The sequence below is a fragment of the Pinus tabuliformis genome, chromosome 1_2 (genome assembly GCF_031772625.1).
Source record: "Pinus tabuliformis cultivar Carrire ecotype Pingquan chromosome 1_2, CPIR1, whole genome shotgun sequence".
NCBI lineage: Eukaryota > Viridiplantae > Streptophyta > Pinopsida > Pinales > Pinaceae > Pinus > Pinus tabuliformis.
The window spans coordinates 469,612,579-469,636,065 of NC_142298.1; positions in this window are offsets into that span (position 1 = coordinate 469,612,579).

Here is a 23,487-nt window from a genome sequence, read left to right on the forward strand (position 1 = left end):
CTCCTTCACCTTGGAATAGGCCTTAAACTAACTGTGTTTAACCCTTAAACTTACCTCAGAGTTACATTGTCCATACAACCCTTCCACACTTTCTAGGGAAGCCTCCTAATGCTATGGCTAGGGCATGTTGTTATCCTCCTTGACAGTGTCTTTGTAGGGACCAGCGTATAGGGCTATAGGCCTCCTTCTTGAATGCATAGAGACCAGCGTATAGGTTTGGGATCCTTCTTGATAACGTTAGGGCTTCTCTTCATGAATGTGTCCTCTTAATTAGGGTAGCATATTCATTCTTCTTGATTGCGGCTAGATTATGCGTAGAAGCTAGGGCTAGGACTACAGCTAGGGATGATTGTTAAGCCTCCTTTCCTCCTACATATTAGGGCTACTTCATCCTATATTTCTCTCACACTAAAACCAAGTGGAGAGAAATCAAGAGAGAAGTGTGTGTGAAATGACTCTCAAGTCATCTCCTTTTATACTAAAACGTTGAGCACTTGCGTGGGTTATTTGGTTGCTGTCCGACCTTGACGAATTGTCTTATAACATAAATAAATTCATAACTCCATGAATATTTATCAGAATCAAATGATCTTTAAATCAATCCTACACCTCTCGATGAGAGGGATCCAAGAAAAATATCAACTGCCATGGATAAGATGACCCACATGGAGTTTCGCCCTAGTTTCCAATTTTAACAATAATGCATGGAAAATGAGAAATCATTTTCTTGTGCGAGATATACTCTCTCTCTCTCTCTCTCTCTCATATATATATCTATATATATATATATATAACACATGATCGTTATATGTTAACTTCTCATGGATGAATTTCTATCATATAATAATACATGATTATTACGTATTATACTTTAAGCATAACAAACTATTATATTACATTCCCCTACCCGTTGACATAACAACTTTCCTAATTCTCTTTTTCCTTCCCACAATAAGACCATGTTTCCATGTCTTTGTTCATCAGGGGCATTTGCAATGATATCCTCTTCATTATAGTTGGCCTTGATGGATATATTTGTATTATAGTGTTGCAAAATTCATTCCATAACCCGAAGATGCTCCCATGGCGTTATATTTTTAGCATATTTCTACAACAATCATCAAGGTAAACATGTGTGTCATATCCATTTACATGCATAAATTATTCCTTCAATATGAATTTCAAATTCATGATTGAAGAGTATACACATAGACACACATAGACACACATAAAAGATAACTATGCAATTCAACAAAATACTTGTCCTTCTGCATATGTGCCTACTCATGGTTACCATGGGTGACACTGAATTACTATCTTCTCTAACATGCTCTGGCATATATAATTTCGTATTGATCCCAACCAACACATACCATGAGTCTCTCGTAATAGATTCATTCAAGTAACATCTTCCTTTCCACACTTACCCTTCAAGATATAAGCATGATCTTCTCTATTAAATAGCCCCTTAAGAGTTCCATATTACTAAGGATTTTATGCATAAGAACAATATAAACCTAAAGTGTCTTAGTACTAAGGCATCTCACTAGCAACCTCTAGATAAAAATGGCCTAAGGAAGTCAAGGCACATCATAAGGTTCTAGTGCCATCATAATTTCATCCTCCCTAATGCTTTCTAGCTCCAACATCCATCATATGTCCTTATCAGAAAACTCCATTATTTCATCTATATCATACAAAAACAATCACCAAGGAATGCCATCATAAATATTTGAACCATAAATTTTAAATTTGTTTGATATGAAAACAATATTTCACATCTCTGTAATCCTTCTCATAATGTATATTGCTTACATGTTGTATTAACTAGTCTTTTCCATGGACGTACAATCATTGCCATATGTCAAAAAGAAACTATTAGTCAACCAAAACAAATTGTGAATATTCATGCATATAAACTTTTCATTGAAAGGTTTACAAAAACCCATGAATTAATTTCAAAATTATAACATGCCAATAATTCAATCATTTTTAGATATTAATGTATTAAATGCAATGAAATATCATTCCCTATATATGGATTATCAATATGATAAACTTTTATACAATGAAATCAAACATATGTGCCAATATTCATGGATTCACAGTCATAACTTGCACACTTACATAATGTACCTAACTACATTTACTAAATGCATACTTCTATTATTCAAGAATACCATAATTCCAACCCATGATTTACCTTGAGAAGTTGGAGATTTAAACAAACACATTGACATTTCACCCATCTATGTCCCCAACACTTGTTTACTCATCTAAACCGTTTGTCTTCAACCCCAACACAATACCATAAATATACAATTTATCTACTAAATAGTACCTTAAACAAACTATAAGTATTTTCCTCTTTTTCACAATAATACCTCAAGACACCTTCTCCTATTATGGTGTTCTTAGTGTTGTCGAAATGTTATAGTCTAATATGACACTACAAGTAGGGAGATTTTTATATACTTATTTAGTGTTGTAGCCTTCCCAAAGCCACTAACACATGGCACCACACATGGTTATCTCTCATGCCATTCATTTCATATGATTACACATACTCATGTTGGGAAAAATACTGAGAGGGGGAGGGGGGGAGGGGAATGAATATTTTATAACTCACTTAAACTTTTCTTTTCTTATCTAGTTTTCCCTATGCAACTATAATGAAGAAAACTTGCATGTGTGCGCGACTGTTATACAGACAACTAATGTATATCCAGTTAGCTAACTTTTTAGTTAATCCATCATATGTTTAACTTGAACCAATGTATCAATACTTCATTAGGCATTAATTAAATAGTACCCATGTGCAGTAAGCACAAAATAAAACATCACACATTAGCAACACATCAACACACATAAACACTAGGATTTTTAGGTAGAAACCCAATGTGGGAAAAAAACATTGTTGATGTCATCTACGTCTTTATCTTTTATTATAAAGAAAACATATTACAATCTTGTATTGGCACAGACTCATACCAGCATGCAGGCACCCACTTGTAGAAGGCTACAACGTTCTCTCATTCTCCAGTACCCATTGGAAGGGAACTCTAAACCCCTGATCTTGTTTACCAGCACCCATCGGAAGGGAGCTCCAACCCCTTGATTAGAGTTACCAACTACCATTGGAAGGAAGCTTCAACTTCCTTGCTGAAGACTCCAACCCTCAACACATCTGTGGACCATGCTTCATAAATTTTCATATTGGATCCACTTGATACAAAAAATCACAACTTGTAGGCCACTTTTCATCAAATTTTCAAACTAGAACCACTACCATCATTTAAGCCCAATACCAAATATCAAAATTGAAACTTGATCACTGCAACAAATCACTCAATCATTGAACCAATTGAATCAACCAATCACTGAACCAACTGAGACCCAAATCAATCAATTTATTCTTAAACAATCAAAGCAGTTAGATCATTGTAACCAGAATACCAATACTGAACCCAAACACTGCATCAATTCATTGAACCAACTGAAAACCATGATCAATAAAATGTTAGAATATATACACTACTTTACTTTAGCAAATCCATGTGTATACGTGACTTACTTGAAGCATACCTATGTATAGATCCCAAAACATTAAACCCTGAAACTGAATCACTGTCATTCTTAAACAAACACTGAGTTACACCATGAACCCCTGAATTACTCTGAAATAATCACAAATCTTCAATCACATACAACTAGCAACATCATCACTGTTCAATCAATCAATTCAACTTCAATCCTCATTGTTAAACCCAGATCATCAAGTAAGACTTCAGTGACATACAACATAAACACAACGAGACTGATTAGACTGATAAGACATCTTATTCAACAAAACCTTAGCTTATATAAGTGCTTTCCACAAAACATTTCTGCTTGTATACATTCTCTTCAAGCATCAAACCTGCGTACAGATTTGTCCAAAATGTAGAATTGACGCGCGACTTACCAACATTAAACCCGTGTATATACGCACCTTTAAGGTTATCAAACCCACATACATATATGCAACTATTTACTTATAGCTTCACTGCACATCAGACCTTTAGAGAAAACCCATATCTTGACATACATAATCTTTGTTTTTTTGTTTTTACTTTTTTATTAAAATAACTAGTCTTCCTCCAAGAGGTTTTCACCCTAGCTGCTTGCCCTGGATGCCTCAAAAGAGTTTTTCACCCAAAAATATTTTTATCTCTTTTTTGTTTTGACACCATTGGGCCGCCTCGAGAGGTTTTCAACCTAATAGTGGGACTAAGGTGCCTCATGGAGGTTTTCACATGAGTCCCCTTATTTTTTCTCTCTCTCTTTTTTTAGTGACTTAATGGGGTAGAATCCGAGACTTGCTCCACCATCATCATTGTCTTGCTGATGCCATTAATGAATTCTTGCTTTGAGAAGGGCTTCTTGTAGACCTTCAATCTGTGCCCATTGACAAGTAAAGGAATAACCTTTGCATCAATGGTTCTTATTTACACTAAACCATTATCATGACATTTCTCTATGACATAAGGCCCTAACCATCTAGTCCTTAACTTTCCTTTAAAATATTTGTATCTAGAATCATACAACAAATCCCAATCACCTTCTTGAAATTCTTTGTCCTTTATGTTTTTGTCATGCCAGATCTTCCTTTGAACTTGAGTCACCTCTCTATGCAGGAGGGCTTGCATTCTAAACTCATTTAACTCATCCAGCTGGAGCAATCTCTCTTGTTGTGCATTGGTGAGATCTAGATCTAGTTGTGTTGCCATTCTTAATGTGTTGTACTCAAATTCAATGGACAACAGGGCCTTCTTCCCATAGACCAACTCATAGGGAGTGAATCCAGTGGTGGTCTTCCAGGTGGTATTGTAGGTCGAAGTGGCCTCAACTAATCTATCTGCCCAATCTTTTCTTCTACTGCTAATAACTTTGGTCAGAATGCCCTCTAGCGCTCTATTGGTGACCTCCACTTGCCCATTAACTTGTGGGTGGTAATGAGTAGATGTTCTATGCTTGATTTTGTGTTAACTTAACAACTTTTTAATCATGTGAGATGTAAATTGGCTGCCTTGATTAGTGACCAGTTCTCTAGGATACCCAAACTTATAAAATACATTTTCCCTTAATAACTCGACCACTTTATCCTCTGTTGTTGCCTTGATTGACTTGGTTTCAACCCACTTGGTCAAATAGTCAGTGCGCATAATGATATACTTCTTTTGCTTGGATGGAGGGTCAATGGGTCAATTGAAATCCATGTCCCACTTGTCAAATGGCTTGAAGGTCACTTGAGGTTGTAGAGGCATTTCATCCCTTGGGGTAGGCTTTCCCATCCTTTGGCACCGACCACACTGACTAGTATACCTTCTCACATCCTTATGAAGAGTGGGCCAATAATACCTAGCTTGTAGCACCTTGAATGTCGTCCTATTGGCTGCAAAGTGACCTCCACAAGATCCATCATGATAGGTCAGAAGGATGTGTTATAGCTCCAAATCTCACTCTTGAAGTTTTTGATGTTGCACTCATGGCCTAGGGAAACCCCTCCTTCCAGACCTGGTCCAAATACTTTAAAAACAGTGTTTTACTCCCTATACGTGACATTTCCCTGAGCTAAACACGTGTGTACGCGAGTCTGTGTATAACCAACCTGCGTATATGTCTTAAAACACTTAAAAAAATTAAATCTCATTAATTTCGGGCAGAGATCACAGGTTTTACCTGTTGATTACCTGTTAGTTCCCGTGGCCCAATTGTTTCCAACGAACTCCCAACTGAAAAACTACTTTGGGAGAAGTATAAAAAGGCTTCAATGGGAAGGCCTAAAGGAGGAGAGAATAGAGAGAAAAATCACTTTTCTGAGATTATCCTTGATCAGGTCTAAATATCCTTGTGCTTCCAGCACTTCCCCCCACTATAGGAAACCCTTTTTTCCTAGAGCTTTGATGTTATTTCACGAGTTGAGATACTTTGGTATGAGTCATGGATGGAGTTTGTTGAAGGCTTGAGATTGGACAAATCTGGAGGATGGTTCCTCTTGGATCCTGTGAAAGGAAGACTCAAGTGAAATCATTCCTTACTGTATTTTAGTTATCTACAATAAAAGAAACACTTGTCTTGTTCTTGATATTAATCTTGTTCATGCTTATGATATTAATGTTATGATTTACATAGGAATAGTTGTTTCAATTGTATAACTAACTAACTTTCAATATGCTATGAATTTGATTTCTTTATGATGCTTGGTCCATATATTGCTATGCTTCTTTGAGTTGGTTGTTTTGCAGGTTGAACGATTGGAAAGAACTCTAAGAGGGTTTGGACTCTGGCTATATCTACCCAAATGAAGGACCTCCAGGTACACCTCTCTTTGTGTAGTTTGCTTATATTAGTATCATGGTTGTATGTAAGGGCACAACAATAACAATAGTGAGCTTCTATGGGGCACAATAATAACAATATGGGGACTACATGGGCACAATAATAACAATAAGGGGGCTACAGTGACAATAACAACGAGGGAATACACTAGTATTATAGGGACCTAACAGTAAATCATGGCAACAAAAGCACAACCAAAAGCAGTATATAATCTAATACAACCTGTGGTTCATGTTGATTTTTATAATGTCAATAAAACAAGCATAACTTTTTGCCAAATAATTACTTCCAATGATAAAATTACTTCTTCAACATATTTAGATCATAAAGTAATTACACTTCAAAAATTTTCAACCATAAATCTAGTAGGGCAATAGAGATCACAATAAAATAAAGATGCATAAGAGATAAAGTTTACCCTGGGAAAACCCCAAACTAGGGAAAAACTCAACAACCCTTTCTTATGAGAAATTGTCCAATTCAAATCAAGTTGTACATATGAAATCAAGTCGACGTGTCATTCCAATGACTATGACAAAATCCAAGCTAAACCAAGCCAAAGGAGAGAGAAAAGTCAATTATTTTCTCACTGGTGAAATATGGTCAAAGGGGGTGAAGTTTGGCCCTGGTGCTCTTGGTCAACTGCAGTCAAATGAGGGCTGAAATTCAATCTTTCTGCACTTCAAAATTTTAGGTAAAATTGTAGACTTTGACCTATGGTTAAATTTTTTCAACGCCCAAATTCCTACTCCAAAATTTGGTCAACATAAAGTAAAAGATCCCAAGAATATTCAGCCTCCTTCTACAGTCAAAGAATCAGTCAAAAAGTAGTAGAAAGGGCATAATCAATACTAGTCAAACAAATAGAAGACTTGGTTAAATGCGTTGGTCAACTTCTCGTTCTCCTTCGCACATGTGGATATAATACTTCTTGAATAGATCGAACTTGTTGTGATGATGATGCCAAATGAGGAGGTCAATTTTCTCAATTTATATGTGGTTTACCAAGTGGAATAAACTCAAGGGTCACAACCCTTCATGAGGAGGGGCTAACCTATCCATCATGGAGTGCCACGTGGAGCGTACATGAAACATATAAAAAATCATAATTTTTCCTCTTCCTTGTTTACTTTAAATACTAACTGCAACTACATATTTTCAACGCTCCCTCTTAGCCAGGGAGGTATTTTCTTCTTGACTTCCATAGATGTGCACATGATGAATAAAATTTCTTCATAAGAAAGGGTTGAATTCATTAGCCAACCAAAAAAATCATGGGAATAAAGTATTCAAAGGACCAATCTCTCCAACCATAAGTAATGGTTTCCCAGTCAAGCACCATGACCTAAGAGAGCATTCTAGTTCTCAATATACATAGAGACAATCTCCTAGCCAAACTCCATGGCTTCCAAGAGCAATTTAGACTTGTTTTTCATAGAGCCAATATTCCCAACCATGTTTATGGTCTTTTGGTCAAACCCCATGACCTAAGGAACCAATCCATGCTTTATATATAGGGTCAATCTCCCCGATCAATATGGTCTCTCGGTCAAACCCAAAGGCCTAAGGGAGTACTCCAGGCCTGAGAACCAATCTCCTCAACCAAATCCCATGGTTCTCTTAGTCAAATCCCATGACCTAAGGAGAATATCATAGATGTGAAGAAAAAGCATTGCTCTCTTCTCTTCCTCCCCACATGACTTCACTAAATGAACCTCTGACATATCACGTGCATTTGTGGCATACTAAATAATACCCTTAATCTAACTACATGTTGGAAAATACCTCCAAAATTCACATTATTTAACCCCCTACCAATATGAACCCAAACACTTCCCAATTTAAAAAACCCCTACTTTCACTAGGTATTGTAGGTATCCATTTTTTCATGAACTTTTTTCATACTCCTTTATAGTTTTTCATTAACTTTGAGCTCCAGTTTTATAATTTTCAATGCAAAAGCCCTTTACCCTCTATTATATGCTTAATATATTATGTAATTTTTTCCTCAATATATATCCCCCAATATGAGCACACGTGGTATTGTAATTCTGATCTCAATTTATGAAGGAAAAAAAATGAAATATAGATAGGAATAAAAACACAAAAATACAGAAAAGAAAAACATAACTTCAATTCATAAATAACAAAGTCTTGAAAATCGTTTACATGCAGAATGGAATAAACTAGCTCAAACGATGGTAGCTTATCTTTGAGAAGAGATGTGGCGGCTACATGCCTTATGAAATGTGTTATAATGAGGCACAAGGGAATTTTTATTATTGAAAAATAAAGGGAAAACCCTAAACAACCAAAACCCTAACCCTAGGAGATGGAACACCAAGAATTTATGGGCCTCATTGGGGTTAGTTGGACAACCAACTTCCCGGGATCGTAACTTGGTCATATGATATCCATTTGGCGCATACGATACCTTGTTAGAAAGGTCTCTCTGAGTACTACAATATTTGCGGCAGGCCCCTACCTACCCCTACGAGCTTATTGTGGACTTAAAAAAATCTTGTTTAGGGGGTCAAAACAACTCTAGAAGTTCAAGACCCGAAAAACTGCCAAAAATAGTAAATTGTGTTATAATAAAGGAAATCAATGAAACCAACTAAAGGTCCAGGTGGAATAGGTGGTGTTGTCCTCTTAGATGACTCTATGATAGTTATTCATGCCAAAGCATCCAAAATGTTTTGTTGGTTTTTAAATTTATGGATGACCAATGATATGAATTATTGAAAATAGGTGCTTAAGCCTTAACAGTTACTAAGCTAGATGAAAGGGCTGCTATTTGTCTATCTATAGTTAATTGATTTAACGTGAATCAATAGAATAATATTGATGAAGTATAATTTGCTAAATATTCAGATAGAATATTTGGTTGGTTGTAAGCAAAGAATACAGGAAAACAATGTTTACTATAAAACAAAATATATTTAAACGAATGCATATTTGTGTGACAATAATTGATATAGGGGAGTTTAGAATAACAAATAGTCTTATAAGATAGTCCCTAGTTATTGCTGATAACTTCATAGGGGATTTAAGACTGACTGATACTCAGTATGATATTACCCAGATCTCTGCATAAATATTTAAATATATGAAACAATACATAATGAAATAAGCACATATGAAAAATTTACAAGGAGACAAAACTATAGAAGGAAAATTCAAAATCCTTTCGTTAACTTGCAAATCTCCAACTTGGTTACAATTCTATTCTTAAAGCTCATCCAATCGTTCAACCCTTAATAACTCAAAGGAGGAGTTATTTATACAAAAGTTCTTCTAAATATTTTCAAAGCAAAAATACAAAAATAATACAAAATTGTAGGAATTTCAAAACTGCTAAGTGTTGGCACTATTCTTTAGGAATATGTTGATGATGTGGTCCCCAAAAAGTGTTGCCCAACTGTCCTTCAGTTGTTGATGAAAGTTACTCAATAACTTCACACAAGTGATCCCATCAGTCTTCACTTGGTATGGCAAGATTTACCAATTTCATGTAAACTTCATCAACCTCAGTGTACTTCTCAAAAGTGGGCTTATTTACAAAAAAATGCTTAATTTCATGTTTAATAGTCAAGTCAAAATCTAAAGCTTCTAATGCTTTTTTTGTGTAATATGCCCCTTTATACCTGCAAAGTTTGCTTTATCAATGGCTATGGTATAAAGCTCCTGGAAGTAATCTTCCAGACTGATCAACCTGTCATTCGGGGCCACTAATACCGATAGTCCTCTCTGATTCAGTAAATTAAATTTGAAATGAAACCTTTGGACATAAATCTTCGAGGTTTGGCACTTAGTCTCTAATTAAGTCATTAGGTTCTTTTTCTGCAACACATTATTGATTTCCAAGATGGTTTTTGTTCTATCCATAATTTGAATCTACTCCAACTCGGCCCTAGTTTTTGAGTTAAGAACTTTGATCATGTCTGTAGCTTCACTTGGTTTTTTTGGGTTGTGTTATATTCTTTCCACGACTAGCCCATGTTGTTAAGCGGGGGGTTAGACGGGTGGCGGAGCCGCCCCTTCGTTGCGCTGATTGCGTAGCAGGGGGTTGGGGGAGGGGGTCACAGGGGGTTTGAGGGGTGCAGGTAACCCACTCTATGGGGTCTGGGGCAACACCATGGAAAAATTTGTTTTTGGACCCTATGTTAGGTTGGGTGGACCTACCTATGGTTTTGTGCATGATTTGCGCACATGGTTTTGGACGCGATGGTTTTTGCTCCATGGCATTTGATGCTTCGACATGTATAAATATGCATTGTAACATTGAAAGGAATATAATGAAAAATCAAGTTGGTAGTCCCGGTTTTGGGATCTAGGGGAAAATCTCTGTGTATATGTGTTTTATGTGTTATGCTCTCGCATTGTTTATTTTCTGTGTTTTAGAATTCATATGCAAGTAATTTCTATACGAGGTTAAAACCTACAGGTTTGTCTTTAAGAAGTTGCTTCACTTCATCAATGGCTACCTAACATTTTTTATGAGTTCCTCATGCTCGAAAATAATCCGAATGGAGGGACATACTTCAGTTGTAGCCTGACTGATATTTTTGCAAATGCTACCCTTGGCTTGGTCCAAGGTTTGAGCCATCAATGACTGACTCTACAACTCTTCAATTTTTTTGTTCAACTTGTGTGTTGTCTACATTTCCTCAACATACATAGTATCATTCTTTATCTTCTGATCTTCCAGATTTTTAACCTTCTTATGAAGCCTTTCATTCTATTGCTTCTAGTGAATCAGCTCCTGTGAGAGTGTTCAAATCCTCTGTTGTCGATATAGATTATGTTGTGGCTGATGTAGATTCCTCTGCTGTTCTAGACATTGTAACATGAATAGATGTGATGGGAGCTATAGTTAACTGAGTAAATTGCTCTTTTTCCTTAAGAAATTTCTCAATTTTCTCCTCCATAGTCTTTATCTCTACATTCTTCTCAATTATCAGTTTGAGCATTTCTTCCTTGTGTTGTTCACTTTCTTCTATCTCCTTGGTCCGGGGGTCCTTTGTAGAAGGCAATTTTAGTTTTTTCCTCAATGCTGCAATATCTGTGTTTTTATTCTTGATAATACCTTCAGAACCTTTGACATCAGTAGGGCCATATCCAATTTTAATTACTAAATACTCCAATGACTTAACCCTATTATCTTTTGCTAAAGATGATATTTTCTCAATATCTAATTGTGACTACACATTTGACAGGGTAGTTTTAAGTTTTAACATTGACATATCAATATTAGTCATGGTAGAAAACAACATCTCACTAGACTGCCTATTCATGTTCATTTGATCAATTGGATGTATATGATTAGCATCAAATGAAAGTACAGTTTTATTATAATCGAAAGAACCTTTGGGAAAGGGCACTTGAGCCTGCAGAAAATACATTTGCATTCTTCTCTTTCGCTGTCAAATGATGTCAACAATCTGTGTTGTGAAGTAGAAGTTTGCTTCCAACACTGTGCATAAACATTTGATTTTAAAGCTTCATTCTTCTACTTAATTTCAAGGAAATTAGTGAAGACATTTGACTCCTCTGTTTCACTTGGTCCTGCAGATTGAGTGATATCTAACAAATTATGTGAAGTAGAAGAAGAAGGAGTAGTAATTACAGGTTCTTCTATCCCTATAGATACCTGTGAATCATCCAAATTAATGATGATAGGCTCCTTCTGACCCTGAGTAGTAGTAGTAGTTCCTTTGGATTCAACCCTTGATTTCTTCTGACATTGGATGAATTCCTTTTCTCCAATTGCTGATGATGATGATCCTTCCCTAGGCCTCTTGTCATGCTTGATTTGAGAAGTAGGAGTCTGAAGAGTAGAAGGAGGTAAAACCTGTTCTTCTACTTCTTGAAGAGTATTCTCTTCCCACTGTTCCTGATTTCTGAACTTCTCAATCTCTAGTCTTGGTGTATTATTGTAAGGTGTGCTTTTGAGTTCCACCCTTAAGTCTAAGATAATATTGAATAGGTCATAAGACCAAGTGAAGATGGGTTGGAAACCCATCTATTTTAGCATGGAATCTACTTCTAAACCTGTTGATCTGGTGTTACAAATAAATGATCCTAATTGTGCCTTTATCTTGAACTATGATCTCCTCTTCCCTAAGATGAAATGAATCTCATCCATATTCATAATTTTCCTAATATATTCTTGGAACACATTTTGGCAACTTATATGGAGCCAATTCGTAGCCATATAATCTGATCTCTATGTAGTTCTGGTAAAGATACTAGTCTCCTGTTCTGACTTGATCCCTGAGGTGCTTGATCCTTTTGATCTCTGTACTAATCCTGGGTTCACTCTGACTACTAAGAATCCATGCTACTTGATGAATGAAACAGTCTATGAAGTCTGAAAATCTGAACTCAGTTGATTTATTTCTAATCAATGAGGTCCACTGAGTGACTGCTTGATTTTCTTGTTGATCATCCTGCTTGTGCAAAACAATAGGAAAAATGTATCCCTACCGAAAATAAACATATGAAATAGGACAGAGGAGTATTTAAACACTCCTCCAGTAGTGATGTGCATTAATTTCTCATGCATACCATCAACCAAAAATTGAATGTAGTTATACATGAAGGAAAGTTTTTTTTCTTTAAAAAAGATTGACATATAGCCTAGGATAGCTTCATCTACCCATTGCTTTGAATGGTAGCCTAACAGGCAAGAAATTAGGGAAATTATTTGCTTGGATCTCTCAAGGAACATAGATGTTGGATAAGGAGGATTCTTTTTGGGGAGCTCAGCATCTTCAGGGAGAAAGATCTCAAAATTTTGAGCTCTTTGAGGGAAGCTCAGCTTGTGATATAGATTAATTAAGGTTGTAGCAAAGAAAAAGCTAAGGGAGTCATTCTCAGGTATAAAAAGCATTTTATTAATGGTTCATGTAGTGATAGTTGTCAGAATGTCTCCATTCTGAGCTACCATTTTTCTTTGTAAAGTATTATACTTGGATTGGCACCAGACTGTTGGGTTATGTTATATTCTTTCCACGACTAGCCCACGTAGTTAATCGGGGGGTTATAAGGGGGGTGGAGCCCCCCTTCATTGCATTGATTACGTAGCAGGGGGGGGGGGGTCACAAGGGGTTTGAGGGGTGCCGATAACCCCACTCTATGGGGTCCGAGGCAACACCCTGGAAAATTTTGTTTTTACACCCTATATTAGGTTGGGCAGACCTACCTATGGTTTTGTGCATGATTTTTCGCACATGGTTTTAGATGCGATGGTTTTCGGTCCATGGATTCTTCGGCATGTATAAATATATATTGTAACATTGAAAGGAACATAATGAAAAATCAAGTTGGTAGTCCCGGTTTTTGGATCCAAGGGAAAATCTCTGTGGATATGTGTTTTATGTGTTATGCTCTCGCATTGTTTATTTTCTTTGTTTTAAAATTCGTATGCAGGTAATTTTTGTACAGGGTTAAAACCTACATTTGGTATCAGAGTTGTTTTGGCTTCAAGGGGACGCCTTTGTTGCTGAGGGGTTTCACTCGAGGTTTTGGTAGACCCTGTTCAGTGGGAGATCTGCGGGATCGATTCTGGTGGTGAAAGAAGATGGCGGGCAGTGGAACGATAGAGATCGAGAAATTTAATGGTCAAATTTTTGAGTTATGGAAACTCAAGATGGAGGATCTGTTGGTGGATAAAGATCAATGGGTCACGGTAGATCCAAGTACTAAACCAATGGGAGTGTTCGATGAAGAATGGAAGAAGTTGGATCGTAAGGCTAAGAGCACAATACAATTGTGTGTCTCAAATTCAGTATTTATGAATGTATCAGGGGAAGATACGACGAAGGCTTTGTGGGACAAGTTAAGGACTTTGTACCAATCTAAGTCTCTGGTGAATAAACTGTTCCTACAGAAAAAACTGTATAACTTGACGATGAAAGATGGAGACTTGGTGATAGAACATCTAAATGCATTTAATAATTTGGTAAGTCAGTTATTATCTGTTGATATTAAAATTTTCGATGAAGATAAGTGTATCAATTTTTTGTGTTCCCTACCAGATTCGTGGGATAGTCTAGTTATTGCAATAGGTAGCAATGCAACTACCTTGCAGTTTGATGAAATAGTCTCATCCTTGCTAATGGAGGAGATGAGACGGAAAAACATGGAGATCCAGAATGGTGATGCCTTGTCTGTACGAGGATGGTCCCATAACAGAAACAAAAATAAGTCATCGAGTGGGAGATATAAATCTAGAGGGACATCTCAATCTCCAGGAAAACCTACAAAGGTGGTGTGCTGGAAATGCGAAAAGGAAGGGCACTACAAAAGGGATTGTAAATATAAAGCTCCTGACAAAGGAAAGGGATCTGACGATACTCCTTCTGTAGAGGCGAAAACCACCTCAAATGAAGGTGGGGATGTCTACTTGGCTTCTTCAAGTACACATGTAGATCATGAGGCATGGTTGATTGACTCAAGTGCATCCTTTCACTTCACTCCCCATAGAGAGTGGTTCTATGAGTATGAGAAATATGATGGTAGTGATGTCTTCTCAGTGGATGACAGGAAGGCTAGAATCGTTGGTCAGGGAAAGTAGAGTTGAAGTTGCAAGGTGGAAGGGTTAGAACACTTCCGAGTGTTTGCATATTCTTGCATTGGCCAGAAATTTGATTTCCATAAGCAAGCTGGATGATGCAGGTGTAAAAACAGTGTTCGAGAAGGATGCCTGCAAAATGGTTCGGGGAGCACTGGTATTGATGTGAGGAGTTAAGATTGGAACTCTGTACAAGCTGCAAGGTAGCATTGTTATTGATGGGTACAATGATTCTATGGTTCCTGAAAGTGGAGCTGAAAATCTATTCGTCTCTGGAGAGAAGACCATGCTGTGGCATCAAAGGCTTGGAAATATTGGAGAGAAGGGCCTTCGAATACTTCATGGTAAAGGTATGGTAGAAGGTATGAGTAATAGCTCTCTAGATTTTGATTTCTATGAAAATTGTGTATATGGGAAGTAGAATCGGGTGAGTTTCCCCTCTGGTGGTAAGAGGGCGAAACATATATTAGAGCTTGTGCACAATGATGTGTTTGGACCTGTGAAGGTTCCATCACTGTGTAAGTCTATGTACTATGTATCATTTATAGGTGACTTCTCAAGGAATACATGGATATATTTCTTTAATAATAAATATGAAGTCTTTGACAGGTTTAAATAATTTAAGGCTCTGGTGGAAAACCAGACAGAGAAGAAGATAAAGGTGCTGAGGACAGATAATGGTGGAGAGTTTTGCAATAAGGAATTTGAAGAATTCTGTAAGAAGTGTGGTATAGCACAGTAGAAGACTACTCCATATACACCTCATCAAAGTTGCAGAAAGAATGAAAAAGACGTTGATGGAAAGGGCAAGAAGCATGCTCAGTGGTACTGGGTTAGGACAAGAATTCTAGGCAGAGGAGGTGGAGACATCATGTTACTTGGTCAACATATCACCTTCGTCATCATTGGAAGATAAGACTCCACAAGAGGTATGGACTGGTAAGAAACCTTCTCTTTCACATTTGAGGGTATTTTGATGTGATGCATATGTACATGTTCCAAAGGAGAAAAGAACCAAGTTGGATAGTAAATCTGAAAAGTGCATCTTTATTGGGTATAAGGATGCTTTAAAGGGTTATAAGCTTTGGAACCCAGTAACAAGGAAGGTTGTGTACAGCTGAGATGTGGTGTTCAGAGAGGTAAAAGATGTTATTAAACATGAAGTCCAATCAAAGGAACCTGAGAAGATAGAGTTTGAGCTAAAGGAGGAAGAATTAGACTCTACAGTAGAGGAGGAATCAGAAGATGAAGAGCCACAAACTCCGGGTGTGAGAAGATCAGTTCGAGAAAGAAGGCAGCCAGAAAGGTATAGTCCATTTGCTTTCTGTTCAAATTTTTCTTTATCTATTATTGATGATGATCCCAAAATTGTGAAGGAAGCAGTAGATTCAGAGGATGGAAAACTCTGGAAAGAGGCCATGGTTGATGAAATGGCATCTTTGCACAAAAATTAGGCTTGGGATCTAGTGGAGTTGCCGGCTGGAAGGAAACCCATTGGCAGCAAATGGGAGTTCAAGAAGAATACAAATGCAGAAGGAAAGGTGGAGAAATACAAAGCTCGATTGGTAGCAAAAGGCTATTCCCAGGTGTTAGGAATTGATTTTGGTGATATTTTTTCTCCTGTTGCCAAGGTAACTTCTATTAGATTAGTTTTATATGTTGCTTATGCTTTTGATTTTGAGGTAGAACAGATGGATGTGAAGACAACATTTCTTCACGGGGATCTAGAAGAGGAGATCTACATGAAGCAACCTGAAGGTTTTGCGGTGAAGGGTAAGAAAGAACGGGTATGCAAGTTAAATAAGTCTCTATATGGGTTAAAACAGTCACCAAGGATGTGGTATCAGAAATTTGATACATTTATACGGGGACTTGGCTTCACCAGAAGCAAATCAAACATTTTGTTTATTTTAAATTAATTTGTGACCGTGTTATTTATCTGGTCTTGTATGTGGATGACATGTTGCTGGTTGGAAACGTCAAAGAAACTATCCAGGATTTGAAGACCCATTTGTCCTCCAAATTCGACATGAAAGGTCTTGGTGCTGCAAACTATATTTTGGGCATCTAAATTAAAAAAAATCAAACAAAGAGGAAGCTCTGGTTAAACCAGAGGAAGTATGTCGAGGATAGTAAACCGGCGAAGATTCCTATTCCTGTAGGTGTAAAGTTATCTGTTGAACAGTGTCCGACACAAGAAGAGGAAGAGGACATGTTCCGTGCTCCATATGCAAGTGCAGTCGGTAGCCTGATGTATGTGATGGTCTGTACTAGACCAGACATTGCACATGCAGTGGGAGTATTGAGCAGGTTTATGTCAAAACCAGGGAAGGAGCACTGGACAATAGTGAAGCAGGTTTTCAGGTATTTGCGTGGCACTAGTGCTTATGGTTTGTGCTACCAAGGAAGACCAGGATTGGACAGAGTGTTGGATATTCGTGGCTTTGTTGATGTAGACTGGGCTAGAGATCTAGGTTAAATAACATCTACAAGTGGTTATGTGTTTTACCTTTTTGGAGGTGTAGTCAGTTGGATGAGTAAGAAACAATCTGTAGTAGCACTATCAACTATAGAGGCAGAATACATGGTAGTCACTCATGCAAGCAAGGAAGCCATTTGGTTGCAGAGATTGTGTTCAAGTATGGGGTTAGTACAGGGAGTTATAAGGATAGACTATGATAGCCAAAGTGAAAATTTTCTTGCAAAGAACCCTACATATCATTCAAAGACAAAGCACATTGATGTTCAGTATCACTTTGTGAGGGATATGATAGAAGACAAAAACGTGTTGCTGGTAAAGGTGGACACTTTGAAGAATACTACAGATGCATTGACAAAATCTGTGAGCTCTGAGAAGTTCCCTTGGTGTAGAGAAACAATTGGCGTTGCAGGGCTGGATAAATGACTAAGCTCTTTTGTGGCCCCCTGTGGAAAGAAAACAACAAGTGGGAGAATGTTGGGTTGTGTTATATTCTTTCCACGACTAGCCCATGTAGTTAACTGGGGGGTTAGAAGGGGCGCGAAGCCCCCCCTTCGTTGTGCCGATTGTGTAGTTTGGGGGGGGGGGGGGTCACAAGGGGTTTGAGGGGTGCAGATAACCCCACTCTATGGGGTCCGGGGCAGCTCCCTGAAAAATTTTGTTTTTGGACCCTATATTAGGTTGGGTGGACCTACCTACGGTTTTGTGCATGAGTTTTCGCACATGGTTTTGGACGTGATGGTTTTCGGTCCATGGTTTTGGACACAATGGTTTTTGGTCCATGGTTTTGGATGCAATGGTTTTCGGTCCATGGTATTGGATGCTTTGGCATGTATAAATATGTATTGTAACATTGAAAGGAACATAATGAAAAATCAAAGTGGTAGTCCCGGTTTTGGGATCCAGGGGAAAGTCTCTGTGTATATGTGTTTTATGTGTTATGCTCTTGCATTGTTTATTTTCTATGATTTAAAATTCGTATGCAGGTAATTTTTGTACAAGGTTAAAACCTACACAAACAACAAAATCAAGAAAGGAATAAGTATGAGGAAATATATACAAAGGTAGATGGGATTCCCACAGGTTTATTTCATCTTCATAGTCAAAGTATGTCTGCTTTAGCCAATTATGAAATTCGAACATGTTGAATTCACATCCAGTATCAACAATTTTGAAATATTGGTCGGCCAATGGGATATGGTTAAGGTCTAAGGCATCAGAGGCCTTTAGGGTTTCCTCTGTTGTAGATGAACTAGAAGAAGGCTTGTATTTCTTCTTTGCAGCTATGTTATAACAGAAGTGTAATGGAGAATGGTTGAAAAGTTATGGAGGAAATGTTCAAAAGACGCTTACTGTTGCAGGCTTGGCTAGACAGAGAATCTATATAAGATAACAGTAATTAGAATAGTGAAAGAAAATAGTGCAAGAGAAGTTGAAGAAAGGTCGATGTAATGGGGCAAAAGAATATTTAACATCGAATTAAGGCTACTGTTATAGAAATTCGTTGTTTATCGCTAATTAGAAATTTATTGCAGCAACGGGAGGCAATTAATGGCGGAAACAGAAGCACAGGAACAGATAGGCAATAACGGGTCAGGGCACGCAGCGTGGAGCGATTGGAGGCAGATGGCGAGGGAGGTGTAAGCATTGGCATTATATCGTGGCTGTATCAGGAAGTGTAGTTGGTGGATTTCAGAAGGGGGGGTAGTGGTAAGAATTTTGGAGCAAGGGGGGTGTGAAGCGCTGAGGAGGTTGTTAGCGCTTGAAATTTCACCTCAGGCTGAGAAAGGTAAACCTCAAGGCAACATCAAACCATTTAGCCTCGTAGCTAGCCCTACGGGGCAGGAGAAGGCTCTCTCCGGTCTATCTCGTGAAATCTTCAATGGGATGAGATGACCAACAAGGTAACACTGATATTAGGCTAGTAAACTAATAAAAAAGGTTGATTTGGGTTTTTTTGGGTTTTTGGTGGCAAATTGAGGAGAGGGCAATTTTGGGTGCGGGGATTGGACACAGTTTCTGCAGGGGGTTCCTTGGGGCGAGGTAGGAGACAGTGTTGATGCCTTTAACTGAGGTGGATGGTCAGGAATGAAAGGTGAGGAGCTAAAGAGAGCAAACAATCACTTTGAATTCTCTTTAGACAGTAGAAAACATTGAAATTAAACAAACTTAAAAGCAGAGCATGGCAGGCATGAATTCTTACTTTAACACTTCATTTGTTTAATGTGCAGAAGTAAAAGAAAGGAAATGAATCACATAAAAAGCTTACAAGTACATTGAGAAGCACACCATCAACACATGAGTCCACAAGAATCCCAAAGAGGACTGCAAAACCCTGGTCTTCCTTAGCCAAAAATTGCAGAGATACAGTGAATAATACAATGAAAGCTTATCCCTCAAGAGTCCAACCATGAAAATGAGCAAGAAAGTACATAATATAGATGATCTAACCTCTTTCCCTGCCTCCATGGGTCGAGCTCACTATCCTAGGAGCTGTTTCAACCACTTCTAAACTAAGCACTACAAACTAGGCAGTCAAAACAACTTGCCTCTATAAGCTAGGAAACCAATCCATTCATTAAATATTTACCCTTTACATGAATGAATCTTCTAGAAGTTTTAAACAAGAGTAAAAGTGTCTTAGAGTTACAATAATTACATCAAATATAATCATCTTCCACCCCAAAAAGTCAAACTGGGTCAAAACTGCGTTTTCTGGGCTGTACAATGCAATCTGACAAAAACTGCCTGACGGGTCGCGCGCCCCTGCCTGACGGGTCGCACGCCTTTGGAGCAATGTTTGAAGCACGTGCAGGTGTCCAAATTGAGCAAAAGTGGGCTTGTTGGACAGGTCTGTGAGTCTACTTTCCAACAAAACTGGAATTCTTAAATTTGGAGGTCATTTGCCCTGTCAAAACCTAATTCTCCCAAGACTGGTTTCTGCAACTCAAAAAAGGGCCAGAAAGTCATTTTTTGGTAGTTTTTTGACCTTTTGGGGGACCAAAACTGCACAAAATCTCAAGTCCATCCATGGGCATATGTAACTTTGCATGACAAATCTAGAAATGCTGAGTTTTTACCAAACTGAGTTGCCATGATGTAGGGTCGTGCGCGGGGTGAGACTCGTTAATGGGAAAAACCTGCAAATTGCTAAAAATTGCCAAAATTCTCAAAAAAATTTGGGATTTGTGCTGTGGCTGAGCTAATTAGTGCCTTGATCTTTGAGGGAAGCCTCAGCCAAGATACGGAGTGGATTGGTCTTCTTTTTCCGTTTTAGGGCCTCGGACAACTGCCTTTGAAACATTTTCATCTTGGCCTTGCACACATGCATTCTCGCCTAGTAATGGTTTTTCATGTTCCTCAGCAATTTCTTCTCTTGGTTGGCCTTAGCCAATAGCCTCTCCAAGTGTGCGTTCTCCTGGATGAGCATGGACTCTCGGTCAGCGGGCAATGGATCACCGGGTCTTCTTCGGTTCAAGACTCGGTCACTACGAATCCTCCATAACTCATCAAGTGCCTGCTCATCTTCTAACTGTTTGTTGTGCTGCTCAAGGTAGGTGATGGTCCATTGTGCCCCCTCTAATCTCCTCTGCAAAGCATCATTTTCAGCTCTGAGATGCTGAATGGTCTCCTTTGCTTCTTGGCTAGGCGAACTGGCCTCAAGGTCAACAAACTCAATATCGGGAACTCCTGATGGACCCTCATCAATCATGGGTTGTTTTCCCCTCTCTGGTCCCTATGCTGGTGAAGAAAGCGAGGCCCCTTCCACCTGATGTGGAGATAACACTCGCTGAGCCGATGATGAAGGTGAGACTGCTTCCACCTGCTGTGGAGATAGTACTCACCTAGCTGCTGCAAATAAGGCCCTCGGGCCTTTCTGATATGTAACCAGAGGTGAGGACCTGACATGTCTAGTGACAGGGATGTCATGCTGTTGTGATGGTCCTCCCTCCTCATGAATAACCCCATGATGTGGTGAAGGTGGTGCTGTGAAAAAATCTCGAGAGATGAACTCATCCCAAGAGATGCCCTGCTGAGTCAACTGATGCAATACCACTCGCTGAATCAAACCATAATGATAAAGGCTCCTGTACTGCTGTGTCGGGCTCTTCCTCTGCATCATGGACACCATCTTCTCAATGTTCTGATAAAAGAAGACCGGGATGTTCATCATCCGCACTCGAGTGAAGTGCATCAAGAGGCGAATGTGATATGAGTATAGCTGGGAAAATCTGCCCTCACAGGTGAAATAAAGCATAATGAGTCTCATCATGGGGGTATACTGACTCCGGAGGAACTTGAAAGGAAACACACCAGAAAAATGTCTCATGAATGGTGGCCGGACAAAAGGCTCAAAGTGAACTGTATCCAATACCTTGTGTTTATTCCAAATCTCCCCAACATTTGGAATCCCTGTAGCCTGTGCAATGATCTCGGGTGTCAAAATGAAATCCACCCCAGCAAGGTTAACATGACCCTCATGCAAGTGCAAGACAAAGAGGCAGGCCAATTCTCGGTGATGCTGAATCCGAGAGATCCTCTCACAAAACTCATAACAGGACATGTACTAAAAGCAAGAAACTGCCATAGGACAAGCTTGTAGACCCGCCAAAGAAGTAGGTTCCTCTCTCCTGTGATCGCCACCTTTTCCACCCCTATGTGGCCTCCTCTGTACCTCAATCTCTGGAGATGATGAATGGTCATCACTCTGCTCATATGTTTCAGTGTCTGACATGTTTGAGGAGCAGAGTGGACAAAATGTACTGTTGTTTCTGCTTGTAAAAGTGCTGAACTCTATGCTGTTTCAAGGGGACAATGACATGAGGGAAATGTTAGGGGAGGGACCTCTTGCACAAGGAATTGGGAATATATGAATAATAGGGAATTTAGGGAATACATTGCAAACAAATATTTGCATATATACAGGCATACATGTACATAACAAGGATATAGGGAATCATTTACAAAATCACTGCATATAGGAATACATGTATAAACAGTGAACATAAGGGAATACATGTATGTAACAAGGGAACATTTGGAAACTTATTTACAAAACCTTTCACATATTCACCAAGAAATTTTTATGTTTATAGCATGCATATGGTGAAGCAAGAGTAGGGTTTGAGTTTTGATGCTTTGGGAGGGGGGTAGGGTTTGTATTTTTGGTGATTAGGGAGAGGGGAGGGTTTGCAATTATTTACAACATAGCATGGGGAAAATAGATATGAATGCAAATATGAGTACAAAGGGAAGGAGGGAAACAATTTACCAAGGGAAATACCTTGAAACAACACAAACCCTAGCACATTTAAACATTAACATTACAGTCATTTGAAATTCCATCCACTTGCACAATTTAACTTTCAAACACAAGCATGAGGTCATCAATCATAACCAACCACCAAACTGAAGTGTAGAGGGCCTACCTCGAACAATCTTGAAGATTTGAGGGAGTTTGAGCGATTTTATTTCGAGTTTGCAGGGGAAACCTTGACGGGTCGCGCGCCACGCCCAACGCGTCGCGCGCGCTTGACGGGTCGCGCCCATTCAAAAACTGAATTGCTGGATGGCCTCTGACGGGTCGCGCCCTCCTGACGGGTCGCGCGCCTGTCTTGACGGGTCGCGCGCCTGTGCTGAGCCCGAAATTTGACCAGTTTTCGCCTAACACTCTTGATGTTTGCTCACTCTCTCTCAACGATGCCTTGGATGCATAATAAGAATAATAGGAGGGAAATTGAGCTTTTGTAACCTCCATTTGAAAAAATTTCATGCTCAAACCCACTTTCTAAAGTTTATCTTTGACACTTTATAAAACTGACTATTTGGCTTCCTTTGTCCTGAAATTGACTCTTTTAGTGCTTTTTCTTGATTCTTTTTGCAGGTAGATCATCTGAGGGATCTTGGCAAGGGGACCAGGGTTTCATGATGTCTCTTGCAGTCTTTTGAAAATTTCATCACTTTTTACAAAAATTCAAAAAAAATGACCTTGGCTTTAAAAAACAAAGTTTTTAAATCCAAGGTGAAAATTCACTGTACAAGATAAAAA